General features: G+C 44.8%; 5 non-coding genes across 5 annotated transcripts; all 5 read right to left on the bottom strand.

The window, feature by feature from the left end:
* Positions 1-2,383: 2,383 nt before the first annotated feature.
* On the bottom strand, positions 2,384-2,458 carry trnav-gac (transfer RNA valine (anticodon GAC)). Its single transcript has one exon. It is a non-coding gene; the product is annotated as a tRNA-Val (tRNA).
* Positions 2,459-6,448: 3,990 nt separating this feature from the next.
* Positions 6,449-6,521, bottom strand: trnaf-gaa (transfer RNA phenylalanine (anticodon GAA)). Its single transcript has one exon. It is a non-coding gene; the product is annotated as a tRNA-Phe (tRNA).
* A 5,407-nt stretch (positions 6,522-11,928) lies between these two features.
* trnaf-gaa (transfer RNA phenylalanine (anticodon GAA)) lies at positions 11,929-12,001 on the bottom strand. Its single transcript has one exon. It is a non-coding gene; the product is annotated as a tRNA-Phe (tRNA).
* Positions 12,002-13,019: 1,018 nt separating this feature from the next.
* trnak-cuu (transfer RNA lysine (anticodon CUU)) lies at positions 13,020-13,093 on the bottom strand. Its single transcript has one exon. It is a non-coding gene; the product is annotated as a tRNA-Lys (tRNA).
* Positions 13,094-15,944: 2,851 nt separating this feature from the next.
* trnaf-gaa (transfer RNA phenylalanine (anticodon GAA)) lies at positions 15,945-16,017 on the bottom strand. Its single transcript has one exon. It is a non-coding gene; the product is annotated as a tRNA-Phe (tRNA).
* Between the last annotated feature and the right edge of the window lie 1,043 nt (positions 16,018-17,060).

The following is a 17,060-nucleotide window of genomic DNA, read 5'->3' as shown; positions in this document are numbered from 1 at the left end:
AGGCAAGTGGAGAGTATTCCATCACACTCATGACTTGTGCCTTGTAAATGGTGGAATGGCTTTGGGGAGTCAGGAGGTGAGTCACTCACTGCAGAATACCCAGCCTCTGACCTGCTCTTTTAGCCACAGTGTTAATGACCCCCAGGATGTTGATATTAGTGGATTTGGTGATGGCAATGCCGTTGAATGTCAAGGGGAGGTGGTTTGACTCTCTCTTGTTGGAGATGGTCATTGCGTGGCACTTGTCTGGCGCGTATGTTACTTGCCACTTATCAGCCCAAGCCTGAAAGTTGTTGATTGTACTTTTTATTTCGGCGCTGCAGGAGGAAGCGATGTGTAATGATGAGGAAGACGATTGGGTGAGGACAGATGGGGAGTGTCCGACTTTTGTTTGTGGCTTGGGCGATGTTGTTGAGGTTACTGATATCACTCATTAATAAGGTGAGCAAGCAGAGTCCTGGCAGACAGGGCCTTTGCATTTTATTGCCTCCTTGGCCCGTCCTCCATTTCCTGCACTTCCTCCTCTTCCTGCTCTCCATCCTCTTTCTCTGCCTGCTGCTTAGGTTCTCGCCAGATCGGCGGTAGCCAGGGCTGTTCCCTCATCAGTGCGAGGTTGTGCAGCATGCAACGCCGAATCTTGACACCGAATCAGCGGAGTGCTCCTCCAGAATGGACCAGGCAACGGAAGCATTGCTTTCGGACACCGACAGTGTGCTCGATGACGTTTTGTGTGGCTGCATGCCTCCGTCTGTAGGACTGCTCTGCGTGTGTGCGTGCATTCCCGACCGGACTCATGAGCCACCTCATGTGGGCATATATCTGGTCGCCCAATAGCAAGCCTTTGACCTGCCGTGCTGGTTGGACTGCCGTGTAATGAAAGCGTCATGGCTGGTGCCAGGATAGCGGGCATTGACCTTTATGATGAGTTGCGTGTGGTCGCACACCAATTGTATATTGAAGGAGTGAAACCACTTTCTGTTCACGAAGATGGCCGAGTTGATATGTGGAGCACACATGGCAATGTGGTTGCAGTCAATTGCACCATGGGGAAGCCTGCAAACCCTCGAACTCGTTCATTCTGCTTATCTCGGTCAAGAGGGAATGTGATGAACCTTTTACACAGCTCGTACAGTGCATCAGTGACCTCCCTTATGTAGCAGTGTACTGCAAACTGTGAGATGTTGCTCACATCGTCAGTAGCGGCCTGAAAGGATCCAGATCCTAAAAGTTCAGCGCTGTGATTACCTTGACAGCCGCAGGCAATGCTGTCCTTGCCCTGCTCTGAGGCTGCAGCAGTTGACAAATCTCCGGCACGACCTCTTCCATGAACTTCAGCCATCGGATGCACTGACCTCTGCTTATGTTGAGATAAGAGTATTGTTCCCTGAAGGCCTTCATGAAATGCGGCCTCCTGCTCAGTGCCCTGCACCTCCTCCTCCTCCTTCTCCTCGCGGGTTAATCTGCTCTGCGTGACCTCTCTGCGTGCTCCCAGTCGTCTTTTCTGGCCAACGAGAGCCCCAGCAGGTCACCCATGGCTGCCAGGAATCTTGTTCAGCGCACTGTTGTAAATGACACCAACAATGTAAGACCTGCCAAACCGCTCTTTATGTACTGTAGCAACTCTATCCAAGTATAGGAAGCTTCAACAAACAAGTACAATTGTACCAGCAGCCAGAAGCAATAATCCAGCTTCAATGCTGCCAGACCGCGGGTCTCATAGTTTCTATTGTTCCAAATATTTATTAAAATAATATACTGGGCTTTGAGCTTTCCATCTGTGTAATATTTCATTAAATATATGTTTTGATGTCATATTCTTTCAGTTTAAAGTTGCTAACCGACTCTGTTTGTTCAGTGACTGAAATTAATGTAAATCTCCATGGGCCCTAATTGTCTCACTGGAATGTTTTCCTGTGCTATAAATAAACGACTACATTCAATGTGTTATCCCATAGTGTCAGTGGGAGGATTACCTCCGGCACGAACAGGGATTAGCGGCTCTACAGAGAGGGAGAGACTCGATCGGAACCTGGGAACAATAGATTGGAATGTTAAACAATGGGTCAGAATCTTAGAACAATAGATTGGAATGTTACAGCAATGGGTCGGAATCTTGGAACAATCGATTGGAATGTTACAGCAATGGGTCGGAATCTTGGAACAATCGACTGGAATGTTGCAGCAATGGGTCGGAATCTTGGAACAATAGATTGGGACAGTTCATTCTGGGTGCTTCAATATCTGTTTGCATATTTTGGTTCAATGTCATTTGTGGGGCGGACATATTTTATGCCCTCCCCAATTCTTCAGTGGCGGGCATCAAATTTTACTGTAAAAAAATGCGAGAATCGAAGCAAGGAAGAAGAAACTAAACAACCATAAACTGCCAAACTCGGGATTGAACCAAGGACCCTCGGGATCGTCAGTCCAACGCTCTCCCAACTGAGCTAGTTCGGCTCCACATCTAATTTTTACTTCGTATCATTGTCGTGGAAGAAAATATAACCCCAGGAGGAATTGCCCCTTCTGTTCATTCCACAATTCATATTTAAACATCGCACTGATACATACATACCCACAGTTCACATATAAACATCGCACTCATATATACTCACCCAAAGTGCATAGAATATATCGCACTCAAATATACTCACCCACAATTCATATAAAAGCATCGCTGTCAAACATAAACTCTCAAAGTTTATAAATCGATCGCGCACGAGTCGATCCAAACCCAGTTTAATGGAGGTCGATCAGGACCGACTACCAAAAGAGCAATCAGAGTGGGAGAGGCGGCAGCAACAGCGACCGAACAATCTCTGGATCTCATCCTTTACACAGACCGGGAGTTTCTCCTGTGAAGTTACACCGTACTTTGATAGCAGGGACGGTAATGGGAACTGACAAGGCATCAGGGGGTCTAATGGCTTCTTGGTGGCGATCCATTGGGGCCAGGGCAACTCAGAGAGGGGAAGGGACAGTCAGAGGGTATCAGAGAGTATAGTGAGATCTCGCAGAGTGGAAGCACTGCCAGAGCGTATCAGAGAGTTTAAGGACGCTCAGGGCGTATCAGGATGTGAGGGGCACTCAGCGGGTATCAGAGAGTGTAAAGGGCGCTGACAAGGTTCAAAGAGGATAATGGACTCTCTTAGGGTATCAGAGAAGATAAGGAGCTCAGGGAGAATCAAAGAGGGTAAGGTGGCCTCAGGAGGTATGAGAGAGTCGAATGGATCCAGAGTTGGCATCTTCTAAATATTACACATCCTAACCATCAACATTTTTAATAACAGCAAAAATGAAGCCGATTGAAACGGTATCTGCCGTATCCCATGTGGAGGGAATGAGAAGATATCATCGGGAGGGACTGGATATTTGGCAACGCTCACGGTTTCCTTTCACACAGCTCAGTGTTGTGTCTGTTTATATAACTGGATTTCTACAACTGGAGATAAGAGGTTGCACTTTGAACCTTTCATCACCCATTGTGAAAAATAGAACACAAAATGCACAATGTGTGGTTTAAACCCACAACCCTGAGATTAGGAATTTCGTGCTTTACCGACTGAGCGAGCCGGGCCAGCGGCAGGGCTCCTTCTCATACCATTATTGCAGAGAGGCAGGTGGTGACGTTGCTGTAGGGGTTCAGTTTGTCCGACAATCCCAAGGTGGCTGAATCTCAACACCCGCTTTTCATTCTAGAGTCAGTCTGATGCCTTTTACCAGTCGCCCAGCCCCGCGTTGAGCAGGAGAGGAAATTCATTACAGGAGAATGCAATTCAGCCCCTCGAAACTGCTGTCTCATTCAATTAGATCATGAAGTGACCAATAATTCATCAATGTTTCCCCGCCTTCGACTCATATCCCTTGGTAACCGAACCGGAAAAAGATCTATCAATATCAGATTTGAAAATTTTAATTGAGCCTCAATCCACATCCTTTGGGATGAGAGACTTCCAGCTTTCGGCCGAATTTTGTTTGCTAAAGTGATTCCTGATTTCTTGCATGATTAGTCCAGCTCCAATTTCATTTTGGATTCGGCCAACAGAGAGAGAGAAAAAGGCCGTCTTAACCGGAGATTGATCCTTTAACGATCTCTCACAAATCAACTGAAACCAGTCGGAATGTGAATACCATTTCACTTTTCCAAAATAAAGGGAGTGACATTCATTGTGGAAACAGTCTGATGTCACTCACTGCAGAAATATCCATGTCAGTGTGATTCATTCTGAAGGAGCTCGCCTGCAACCTTCGAACCTTCTCTGTCAAGAAGTATTCCGACTTCGTTGAAGCTAATCTCGTTTTTTTTGGATATTTTTCCGATGTCTGTTATCCAACCGCAGAATAAATGGTGAAAAATCAGACGCACTCAGCTGGCAATGTTTGCTGTACATTTTCTGGCAGACAAGACACACATTCGAACCCAAGAAATGCGAGACAATGAATGTTAAGGTAAAAGGTTGCTTTAGTGTCCTTCTATTGGGTTCGAAACACCAATTTTTCAGTTGAACAGCCGAACGCGCAAACCAATTGCGCCACAGAAACAGAGCTTGTAAATGTTCAAGGACGAATTCATCGAGCTGACGCTTCAGGTTGCCGCGCTCAATGTAACAGCTTTCTTCCAATCAGTTTACTTTTCCAAAATAAAATGTGTGCAGCTTGCACGAGTCAAAACCTGTGCTGTATTATTTCTGAAAATTAAACTCACCTTGCCATTAAACACCTGTATGTTGAAAGACTCAGTCCGCTCGTGGAAGAGAGGATTGATTTTTGAGCTGTGATTCGCCATTCTCTGTTCCAGTAATATTCAGGTTTGCGGAAAATGAGATGAGATGAAATGAGCAGGACAAACCAGCAGGTCTGTGACACTACACGGTGTCTACAAAGTTATCTCTTGCACTTACAGTGAAGTGGACGACAATTTTCACTCTTAAACCAGTAATTATTATGTTAAGAAAAAATGTGGCCGTGAAAGACTCGATTTCAGCGCGGTGACAGGGGCCAGAGTAAAGTTCAGTTCATGCGATTGCCGAGTGGCGAGAGGTTGGATTTGGAACTCCTGTGCGGCTGCGCTGCACATTGTCCAGATCTGTTTGGAGCGATATTCCCTTCAATTCATCACTTACAGGGACAGTTTGATTCTAAGTTTCTTTTTCCCGGTGCTTGGTGAGATTTCAGAAATAAACGCGACCCGTTCTAAACCCAAACTCGTCACTAACACATTGACCGATACAAGGCGGCCACACTCTGCACTTCAGTGAGATGAAAGCCGACATCGATTTCTCGTCGATTCCAATGGCGAAAAAAAGTCATTCAATGAAAGTGCAGGTCATTGAGGTGCCTTTAAATTCCTGATTGTTTACACAGAACTTCTTCCCAAAGCGTTTGAGATACACGTGGGGCGATTTGGGGACTTCTTCTCCCTCTTTGCAAAAGTTTCATCCGCAGCACAAGATCAAAAGTCGAGGGCAAAATGAAACGATTTGCTGAAATTTGAGAACCAGAGAACCAGAATTTAGAGCAAGGTTCTGTTTATTGAGAAAAAGCAGATGAAACATTCATTCCGGAACGATACAGAATCCTATCAGCTCTAAAGGCAACGGTTACCCCGTGTTTTGAACACGCAGCCTTCTGGTGACGCAGGAAGAAACGCAGATGGTAGCAGGAAATTGAAAAGTGGGAATTGATAGATTAAGTGTGTGGACAAAACTGTGGCAAATAGAGTTCAATGTGGGGAAGACCGAGGTCATACACTTTAAATCTAAGAAAGATAAATCAGAGTATTTTCTAAATGGTGAGAAACTCGGTGCTGTGGAGGAGCAGAGAGATTTAGGGGTCCAAGTACAGAAATCGCTGCAGGTACAAAAATTAATTAAACAGCCTAATGTGCCGTTGGTCCGGCCGGTTAACTCGTTTGCAAAGAGTATACTGTAACATAATGATCACGGACTCGATTCTTGTAATTTACTTTATTTATTTTGCCTTTTTGTAACTTTTAAAATCGAAGCATTACGAAGAAAATCCACAGAAAAATTCACGGGGACCATTTTTTGAATTACATCCGTTGTAACTTTGCCCCTGGGCAGGATAAACATGTCTTTGTTTTTATTTGTCTTTCTCCAATTTGCAGATAAACGTTTAACTCGCGGCCTGTTCCCATGAATGATCATCAGCAGCAACAGACAGACAGAGCGGGTCTGACCGCCCCGAGATGTGGAAAATGGATCAGTTTCGGACAAATCAAATAGTCACCTGGCACCGAGAGAGACAAAACGAAGAGAAAAAGGCAGAAGGTAACAGAGAAATAACAGCCAAATGCAAACGATATAAATATTTCCCATCCTTGATGTCTCTCGATTCAATCCCCAATCCTTCAGTGGCGGGAATTAAATTTCACTGCAAGTGAATCCGAGAATCGAAGCAAGGAAGAAGAAAGTAAACAACCAAAAACTGCCGAAACTCGGGATTGAACCAAGGACCTTCAGATCTTCAGTCTAACGCTCTCCCAACTGAGCTATATCGGCTCGACACTCAGTGCTTACTTTGTGTTATTGTCGTGGAAGAAAATATAACCCCAGGAGGAATTGCCCCTCCTGTTTCTTCCACAGTTCAGAGACAAACATCGCACTCAAAGAGATACACCCACAGTTCATATATAAACATCGTACTCATAGAGATACACCCACAGTTCATATATAAACATCGCACTCATAGAGATACACCCACAGTTCATATATAAACATCGCACTCATAGAGATACACCCACAGTTCATATATAAACATCGCTGTCATACGTAAACTACCAAAGTTTATAAATCAACAGCGCACTCATACATCCACACCCAGTTTATAGGAGGAAGATCGTTACCGACCGCCGATAGAGCTCTCAGAGGCGGAAGCAGCAGCGACCGATCAAACTCTGGATCTCATCCTGAACACAGACCGGTAGATTCACCTGTGAAGTTACACCGCACTTTGATAGCAGGGACGGTAATGGGTTCTGAGAAGGCCTCAGGGCGTCTAATCGCTTCTTAGTGGCGATCCATTGGGGCAAGGGCATCTCAGAGAGGGGAAGGTACTATCAGAGGGCATCAGAGAGTGTGACGGGGCTCAAAGAGGGGAGCGGGCTGTCAAAGGGTATCAGAGAGTATATTGAGATCTCACAGAGGGGAAGGACTGCCAGAGGGTATCAGAGAGTGGTAGGACTCTCAGGGCGTATCAGTGTGTGAGGACTGCGGGTATCAGAGACTGTAAAGGGCGCTGACAAGGTTGAAAGAGGATAATGGATTCTCTGAGGGTATCAGAGAAGATGAGGAGATCAGGGAGAATCAAGGAGGGTAAATGGGTATCAGGAGGTATCAGAGAGGCGAATGGATCCAGAGTTGGCATCTTCTTAATGTTACACATCCTAACTATCAACATTTTTAATAACAGCAAAAATGAAACCTATTGAAACGATATCTGCCGTGTCCCATGTGGAAGGAATGAGAAGATAGTATCGGGAGGGACTGGATATTTGGCAACGCTCACGGTTTTCTTTCACACAGCTCAGTGTTTTGTCTGTTTATATAACTGGATTTCATGAACTGGAGATAAGAGGTTGCACTTTGAAGCTTTCATCACCCACTGTGAAAAATATAACTCAAAACCCCCAATATTTGTTTTAATCTCAATACCCTGAGGTTCGGAATTTCGTGCTTTACCGACTGAGCTCGCCGGGCCAGCGGCAGGGCTCCTTCTCATCCTATTATTGCAGAGAGGCAGGTGGTGACGTTGCTGTCGGGGTTCAGTTTGTTCGACAATCCCAAGGTGGCAGAATCTGAACACCCGATTTTCATTCTGGAGTCAAGTCTGATGCCTCTTACCAGTCGTCCAGCCCCGCACTGAGCAGGAGTGTAACATCGGTACAGGAGAAGACCATTCAGCCCCTCGAGCCTGCTGTCCCATTCAAGTATATCATGAGGTGATCAGTAATTCATCTCTCTTTCCCCGCCTTGGACTCGTATCGCTTGGTAACCGAACCAGAAAAAGATCTATCAATATCAGACTTGAAAATTTGAATTGAGCCTCAATCCACATCCTTTGGGATGAGAGAGTTCCAGCTTCCGGCATTATTTTGTTTGTTGAAGTGATTCCTGATTTCTTGCCTGATTCGTCCAGCTCCAATTTAATTTTGTATTCTGCCAACAGAGAGAGAGAGATAAAAAGGCCGCCTTTACCAGAGATTGATCCTTGAAAGATCTCTCACAAATCAACTGAAACCTGTAGGAATGTGAATACCATATTACTTTTCCAAAATAAAGCGAGTGTCATTCACTGTGGAAACAAGAAATAATCCGAATTCTTTCAAGCCAATCAAGTTTTTTTTGAATATTTTTCAGACAGCAGATTAAATGGTGGAAAATTAGACGCACTCAGCTGGCAATGTTCACGGAATAGAATCATAGAAGTTTACAACATGGAAACAGGCCCTTCGGCCCAACATGTCCATGTCGCCCAGTTTATACCAGGAAGCTCGTCCCAATTGCCTGCACTTGGCCCATATCCCTCTATACCCATCTTACCCATGTAACTGTCCAAATGCTTTTTAAAAGACAAAATTGTACCCGCCTCTACTGCTGCCTCTGGCAGCTCGTTCCAGACACTCACCACCCTTTGAGTGAAAATATTGCCCCTCTGGATCCTTTTTTATCTCTCCTCTCTCAACTTAAATCTATGCCCCCTCGTCATAGACTCCCCTACCTTTGGGAAAAGATTTTGACTATCTACCTTATCTATGACCCTCATTATTTTATAGACTTCTTTAAGATCACCCCTAAACCTCCTAATCTCCAGGGAAAAAAGTCTCAGTCTATCCAACCTCTCCCTATAAGTCAAACCATCAAGTCCCGGTAGCATCCTAGTAAATCTTTTCTGCACTCTTTCTAGTTTAATAATATCCTTTTTATAATAGGTTGATCAGAACTGTACACAGTATTCCACGTGTGGCCTTACTAATGTCTTGTACAACTTCAACAAGACATCCCAACTCCTGTATTCAATGTTCTGACCAATGAAACCAAGCATGCTGAATGTCTTCTTCACCACCCTATCCACCTGTGACTCCACTTTCAAGGAGCTATGAACCTGTACTCATAGATCTCTTTGTTCTATAACTCTCCCCAACGCCCTACCATTAACGGAGCAGGTCCTGGCCCGATTCGATCTACCAAAAATGCATCACCTCACATTTATCTAAATTAAACTCCATCTGCCATTCATCCGCCCACTGGCCCAATTTATCAAGATCCCGTTGCAATCCAGATAACCTTCTTCACTGTCCACAATGCCACCAATCTTGGTGTCATCTGCAAACTTACTAACCATGCCTCCTAAATTCTCATCCAAATCATTAATATAAATAACAAATAACAGCGGACCCAGCACCGATCCCTGAGGCACACCGCTGGACACAGGCCTCCAGTTTGAAAAACAACCCTCTACAACCACCTGTCGTCAATCCAATTTTGTATCCAATTTGCTACCTCACCTTGGATCCCGTGAGATTTAACCTTATGTAACAACCTACCATGCGGTACCTTGTCAAAGGCTTTGCTAAAGTCCATGTAGACCACGTCTACTGCACAGCCCTCATCTATCTTCTTGGTTACCCCTTAAAAAAACTCAATCAAATTCGTGAGACATGATTTTCCACTCACAAAACCATGCTGACTAATCCCAATCAGTCCCTGCCTCTCCAAATGCCTGCAGATCCTGTCTCTCAGAATACCCTCTAACAACTTACCCACTACAGATGTCAGGCTCACCGGTCTGTAGTTCCCAGGCTTTTCCCTGCCGCCCTTCTTAAACAAAGGCACAACATTTGCTGCCCTCCAATCTTCAGGCACCTCACCTGTATATTTTCGTTCAGACAGGACACACATTCGAATGCTGGAAACGTGAGACATTGAATGTTCAGGTGAAAGTTACTGCCCAGCGTCCACCGGGTGGAGCTTGAACCAACAACCTTTCAGTTAACAGCCGAACGCGCTAAACAATTGCGCCACAGAAACACAACTTTGTATTTGCTGAAGGACTAATTCACCGAGCTGAAGCTTCAGCTTGCCGCGATTAATATAACAGCTGTCTGACCATCAGTTTACTTTTCCAAAATAAAGGGTGTGCAGCTTGCATGAGTGAAAATCTGTGCTGTATTATTTCTGAACATGAAGCCAACCTTGCCATGAACCACCGGATGTTGGAAGACTCAGCCCCCTCGTGGTGGAGAGGATTGACCTTTTGAGCTGTGATTCGCCATTCTCTATTCCAGTAATATTCAGGTTTGCTGAAAATGAGATGAGATGAAATGAGCAGGTCCGAGGAGCAGCTCTGTGACACGACACGGTGTCCACAAAGTTGTCGCTTGCACTTTCAGTGAAGCGGACCGTAGTCTTCACTATTAAACCAGTAACTATGATGTTAAAAAAAAATGTTTTCGTGAAATACTTGATTTCAGCGTGGCGATACTGGGCCGGAGTAAAGTTGTGATTGCCGAGTGGCGAGAGGGTGGATTTGGGACTCCTGTGTGGCTGCGCTGCTCATTGTCCAGATCTGCTTGGAGCGATATTCACTTCAATTCTTCACTGACAGGGACAGTTTCATTCGAAGTTTCTTTTCCCTGTTGCTTGGTGAGATTTCAAAAATAAAGACGACCCGTGCTCACCCCAAACTCGTCACTTACACGCTGACAGATACAAGGCCGTCACACTCTTCACTTCAGTGAGATGAAAGCCGAGAGACGAACAAAACTCATTCAATGAAAGTGCAGGTCATTGAGGTGCCTTTAAAGTCCTGATTGTTTGCACTGAACTTCTTCCCAAACCGTTTCAGATTCACGTGGAGCGATTTGGCGAATTATTTCACTCTTTGCAAAAGTTTCAACTGCAGGTCAAGATCAAAAGTCAAGGGCAGAATGAGACGCCTTCCTGAAATTTGGGAACCAGGGATGCAGACTTTAGAGCAAGGTTCTGATTATTGAGAAAAAGCAGATGAAACATTCATTCAGGAACGATCCAGAATACGATCACCTCGAGAGGTAACGGTTACCCCGTGATTTGAACACGCAGCCTTCTTGTGGCGCAATCAGTCATGGAGATGGAAGCAGAACGTTGAAAAGTGGGAATTAATCGATTAAGTGAGTGGGCGAAACTGCGGCAAATGGAGTTCAATGTGGGGGAGAGCGAGGTGATCCACTTTAAATCTAATAAAGATAAATCAGGCTATTTTCCAAATGGTGAGAAAAAAGGAACTGTGGAGGAGCAGTGAGATTTCGGGGTCCAATGCAGAAATCGCTACCAACCAGCATACAGGTACAACAATTAATTAAACAGCCGTTCGGACCGCCGGTTCGCTCATTTGCAAAGACTATGCCGAAATGTCATGATCACGGATTCCATTCTTGTAATTTACTTTATTTATTTCGGGTTTTTGTAACTTTTAAAATGCAAGCCTGACAAACAGGTCCAGAGACACATTCACGGGGACAGTGTTATTGAATAACATCCATTGTAACTTTGCCCCTGGGCCGGAGAAACACGTCTTTCTTTTTATTTGTCTTTCTCCGGTTTGCAGAGAAACGTTTAACTCGCGGCCTGTTCCCATTAATGATCATCAGCAGCACCAGACAAACAGAGCGGGTCTGACCGCCCCGAGATGTGGAAAATGGATCAGTTTCGGACAAATCAAATAGTCACCTGGCACCGAGAGAGACAAAACCAAGAGAAAAAGGCAGAAGGTAACAGTGAAATAACAGCCACATACAAACGATATAAATATTTCCCATCCTTGATGTCTCTCTATTCAATCCACAATCATACAGTGGCGGGAATTAAATTTCACTGCAAATAAATCCGAGAATCGAAGCAAGGAAGAAGAAAGTAAACAACCAAAAACTGCCAAAACTCGGGATTGAACCAAGGACCTTCAGATCTTCAGTCGAACGCTCTCCCAACTGAGCTATTTCGGCTCTATAACCAACGCTTACTTTGTGTTATTGTCGTGGAAGAAAATATAACCCCAGGAGGAATTGCCCCTCCTGTTCATTCCACAATTCATATATGAACATCGTCCTCATAGAGATACACCCACAGTTCATATATAAACATCGTTGTCATACGTAAACTACCAAAGTTTATAAATCAACAGCGCACTCATACATCCACACCCAGTTTATGGGAGGAAGATCGGTCCCGACCGCCGATAGAGCTCTCAGAGGCGGAAGCAGCAGCGACCGATCAAACTTTTGATCGCATCCTGAACACAGACCGGTAGATCCACCTGTGAAGTTACACCGCACTTTGATAGCAGGGACGGTAATTGGTTCTGAGAAGGCCTCAGGGCGTCTAATCGCTTCTTAGTGGCGATCCATTGTGGCAAGGGCATCTCAGAGAGGGGAAGGTACTATCAGAGGGCATCAGAGAGTGTAAGGGGGCTCAAAGAGGAGAGCGGGAAGTCAGATGGCATCAGAGAGTGATTTAAGATCTGAGAGAGGGGAAGGACTGCCGAGTATGGGAGAGTGTAAGTCGGCTCAGGGCGCATCTGTGTTTGGGGCAATCAATAGGTATCAGAGCAGGTGAATGGCGCTGACAAGGTTCAAAGTGGATCATGGACTCTCTGAGGGTATCGGAGAAGGTAAGAGACAGAGCGTATCAGCGATGATAACGAGCACAGGGCGAATCAAATAGGGTAAGGGGGGATCAGGAGGTACCAGAGAGGCGAATTGTTCCAGCGTTGGCATCTCCTAAATATTACATTTTCTGACCTTCAACATTTTTAATAACAACAAAAAGTGAATCCAATTGAACCGATAACCTGTCCGTGTCCCATGTGGAGGGAACGAGAAGGTAGAATCGGGAGGGAGTGGATATTTGGCAACGCTCACGGTTTCCTTTCACACAGCTCAGGGTTGTGCCTGTTTCGAATCTGGAGACAAGAGGTTGCACTTGAAAAATTTTGTCACCGAGTGTGAAAAGTAGAACACAAATCGCCCAACGTGGGGCTCGAACCCACAACCCTGAAGATTAAGAGTCTCATGCTCTACCGACTGAGCTAGCCGGGCCGATTGCTGAAATTCTTCCCATCTTATTATTGCAGAGAGACAACTGTTGACTTTGCTGCAGGAGTTCAGTTCGTTCCACAATCTCAGGGTATCGACTTCTGAACACCCGTTTTTTCATTCTGGAGTTAGTCTGATGTCTTTTTCCATTCGTCCACCTCCGCGCTGAGCAGTATCGGAACATCGGGACAAGAGAAGGCCATTCAGCCCCTCGAACCTGCTGCCCCATTCAATTCGATCATGAGTTGATCTGCAATTCATCTCTGTTTCTCCGTCTTGGACTCATATTCCTTGGTACCCGAATCGAAAAACGATCTATCAATATCAGACTTCAAATTATGAATTGAACCACAATCCACATCCTTTGGGATGAGAGAGTTACAGCTTTCGGCCGTATTTTGTTTGCTAAAGTGATTCCTGATTTCCTGCATGATTAGTCCAGCTCCAATTTCATTTTGGATTCGGCCAACAGAGAGAGAGAAAAAGGCCGCCTTAACCGGAGATTGATCCTTTAACGATCACTCACAAATCAACTGAAACCAGTCGGAATGTGAATACCATTTCACTTTTCCAAAATAAAGGGAGTGACATTCATTGTGGAAACAGTCTGATGTCGCTCACTGCAGAAATATCCATGTCAGTGTGAAGGAGCTCGCTTGCAACCTTCGAACCTTCTCTGTCAAGAAGTATTCCGACTTCGTTCAAGCCAACCTCGTTTTTTTGGATATTTTTCATATGCCTGTTATCCAACCGCAGAATAAATGGTGGAAAATCAGACGCACTCAGCTGGCAATGTTTGCGGTACATTTTCTGGCAGACAAGACACACATTCGAATCCAAGAAATGCGAGACAATGAATGTTAAGGTAAAAGGTTACTTTTGCGTCCTCCAGCGGGTTCGAACTACCAACTTTTCAGTTCGCAGCTAAACGTGTTAACCAATTGCGCCACAGATACAGAACTTGCAAATGTTCAAGGACTATTTCATCGAGCTGAAGCTTCGGGTTGCCGCACTCAATGTAACAGCTTTCTTCCAATCAGTTTACTTTTCCAAAATAAAGTGTGTGCAGCTTGCACGAGTGAAAATCTGTGCTGTATTATTTCTGAAAATTGAACTCACCTTGCCATTAAACACCTGTATGTTGAAAGACTCAGTCCGCTCGTGGAAGAGAGGATTGATTTTTGAGCTGTGATTCGCCATTCTCTGTTCCAGTAATATTCAGGTTTGCGGAAAATGAGATGAGATGAAATGAGCAGGACAAACCAGCAGGTCTGTGACACTACGCGGTGTCTACAAAGTTGTCTCTTGCACTTACAGTGAAGTGGACGACAATTTTCACTCTTAAACAAGTAATTATTATGTTAAGAAAAAATGTGGCCGAGAAAGACTCGATTTCAGCGCGGGCCAGAGTAACGTTCAGTTAATGCGATTGCCGAGTGGCGAGAGGGTGGATTTGTAACTCCTGTGCGGCTGCGCTGCACATTGTCCAGATCTGTTTGGAGCGATATTCACTTCAATTCATCACTTACAGGGACAGTTTGATTCTAAATTTCTTTTCCCCGGTGCTTGGTGAGATTTCAGAAATAAACGCGACCCGTGCTTAACCCAAACTCGTCACTAACACATTGACCGATACAAGGCGGCCACACTCTGCACTTCAGTGAGATGAAAGCCGACAGCGATTTCTCGTCGATTCCAATGGCGAAAAAAAGTCATTCAATGAAAGTGCAGGTCATTGAGGTGCCTTTAAATTCCTGATTGTTTACACAGAACTTCTTCCCAAAGCGTTTGAGATACACGTGGGGCGATTTGGGGACTTCTTCTCCCTCTTTGCAAAAGTTTCATCCGCAGCACAAGATCAAAAGTCGAGGGCAAAATGAAACGATTTGCTGAAATTTGAGATCCAGAGACCCAGAATTTATAGCAAGGTTCTGTTTATTGAGAAAAAGCAGATGAAACATTCATTCCGGAACGATACAGAACCCTATCAGCTCTAAAGGCAACGGTTACCCCGTGTTTTGAACACGCAGCCTTCTGGTGACGCAGGAAGAAACTCAGATGGTAGCAGGGAATTGAAAAGTGGGAATTGATAGATTAAGTGTGTGGACAAAACTGTGGCAAATAGAGTTCAATGTGGGGGAGACCGAGGTCATACACTTTAACTCTAAGAAAGATAAATCAGAGTATTTTCTAAATGGTGAGAAACTCGGTGCTGTGGAGGAGCAGAGAGATTTAGGGGTCCAAGTGCAGAAATCGCTGCAGGTACAAAAATTAATTAAACAGCCTAATGTGCCGTTGGTACGGCCGGTTAACTCGTTTGCAAAGAGTATACTGTAACATAATGATCACGGGCTCGATTCTTGTAATTTACTTTATTTATTTCGCGTTTTTGTAACTTTTGAAATCGAAGCTTTGCAAAGAAAATCCACAGAAAAATTCATGGGGACCGTGTTTTGAAATACATCCGTTGTAACTTTGCCCCTGGGCAGGATAAACACGTCTTTCTTTTTATTTGTCTTTCTCCAATTTGCAGATAAACGTTCAACTCGCGGCCTGTTCCCATGAATGATCATCAGCAGCAACAGACAGACAGAGCGGGTCTGACCGCCCCGAGATGTGGAAAATGGATCAGTTTCGCACAAATCAAATAGTCACCTGGCACCGAGAGAGACAAAACCAAGAGAAAAGGGCAGAAGGTAACAGAGAAATAACAGCCAAATACAAACGATATAAATATTTCCCATCCTTGATGTCTCTCTGTTCAATCCCCAACCCTTCAGTGGCGGGAATTAAATTTCACTGTCAATGAATCCGAGAATCGAAGTGAGGAAGAAGATAGTAAACAACCAAAAACTGCCGAAACTCGGGATTGAACCAAGGACCTTCAGATCTTCAGTCTAACGCTCTCCCAACTGAGCTATTTCGGCTCTACGCCCATACATTACTTTGTGTTATTGTCGTGGAAGAAAATATAACCCCAGGAGGAATTGCCCCTTCTGTTCATTTCACAATTCATATATAAATATCATATTCATAGAGATACACCCACAGTTCATATATAAACATCGCACTCATAGAGATACACCCACAGTTCATATACAAACATCGCTGTCATACGGAAACTGCCAAAGTTTATAAATCAACAGCGCACTCATACATCCACACCCAGTTTATGGAAGGAAGATCGGTCCCGACCGCCGATAGAGCTCTCAGAGACGGAAGCAGCAGCGACGGTTCAAACTCTGGATCTCATCCTGAACACAGACCGGTAGATCCACCTGTGAAGTTACACCGCACTTTGATAGCAGGGACGGTAATGGGTTCTGAGAAGGCCTCAGTGCGTCTAATCGCTTCTTTGTGGCGATCCATTGAGGCAAGGGCATCTCAGAGAGGGGAAGGTACTATCAGAGGGCATCATAGTGTGTAAGGGGGCTCAAAGAGGGGAGCGGGCAGTCAGAGGGTTTCAGAGAGTATATTGAGATCTCACAGAGGGGAAGGACTGCCAGAGGGTATCAGAGAGTGTAATGACTCTCAGGGCGTATCAATGGGTGAGGACTGCGGGTATCAGAGAGTGTAAAGGGCGCTGACAAGGTTCAAAGAGGATAACGGACTCTCTGACGGTATCAGAGAAGATATGGAGCTCAGGGAGTATCAAAGAGCGTAAGTGGGTATCAGGAGGTATCAGGAGGTATCAGAGAGGCGAATGGATCCAGAGTTCGCATCTTCTAAATATTGCACTTCCTAATCATCAACATTTTCAATAACAGCAAAAATAAAACCTATTGAAACGGGATCGGGCGTGTCCCATGTGGAAGGAATGAGAAGATAGTATCGGGAGGGACTGTGTATTTGGCAACGCTCACGATTTTCTTTCACACAGCTCAGTGTTGTGTCTGTTAAAATAACTGGAGTTCATGAACTGGAGATAACCTTTCATCACCCACTGTGAAAAATAGAACTCAAAATTCCC

The sequence above is a fragment of the Heptranchias perlo genome, unplaced genomic scaffold (genome assembly GCF_035084215.1).
Source record: "Heptranchias perlo isolate sHepPer1 unplaced genomic scaffold, sHepPer1.hap1 HAP1_SCAFFOLD_73, whole genome shotgun sequence".
NCBI lineage: Eukaryota > Metazoa > Chordata > Chondrichthyes > Hexanchiformes > Hexanchidae > Heptranchias > Heptranchias perlo.
Note: the sequence above shows the minus strand (reverse complement) of the source record. Positions and strands in the feature narration are given on the sequence as shown.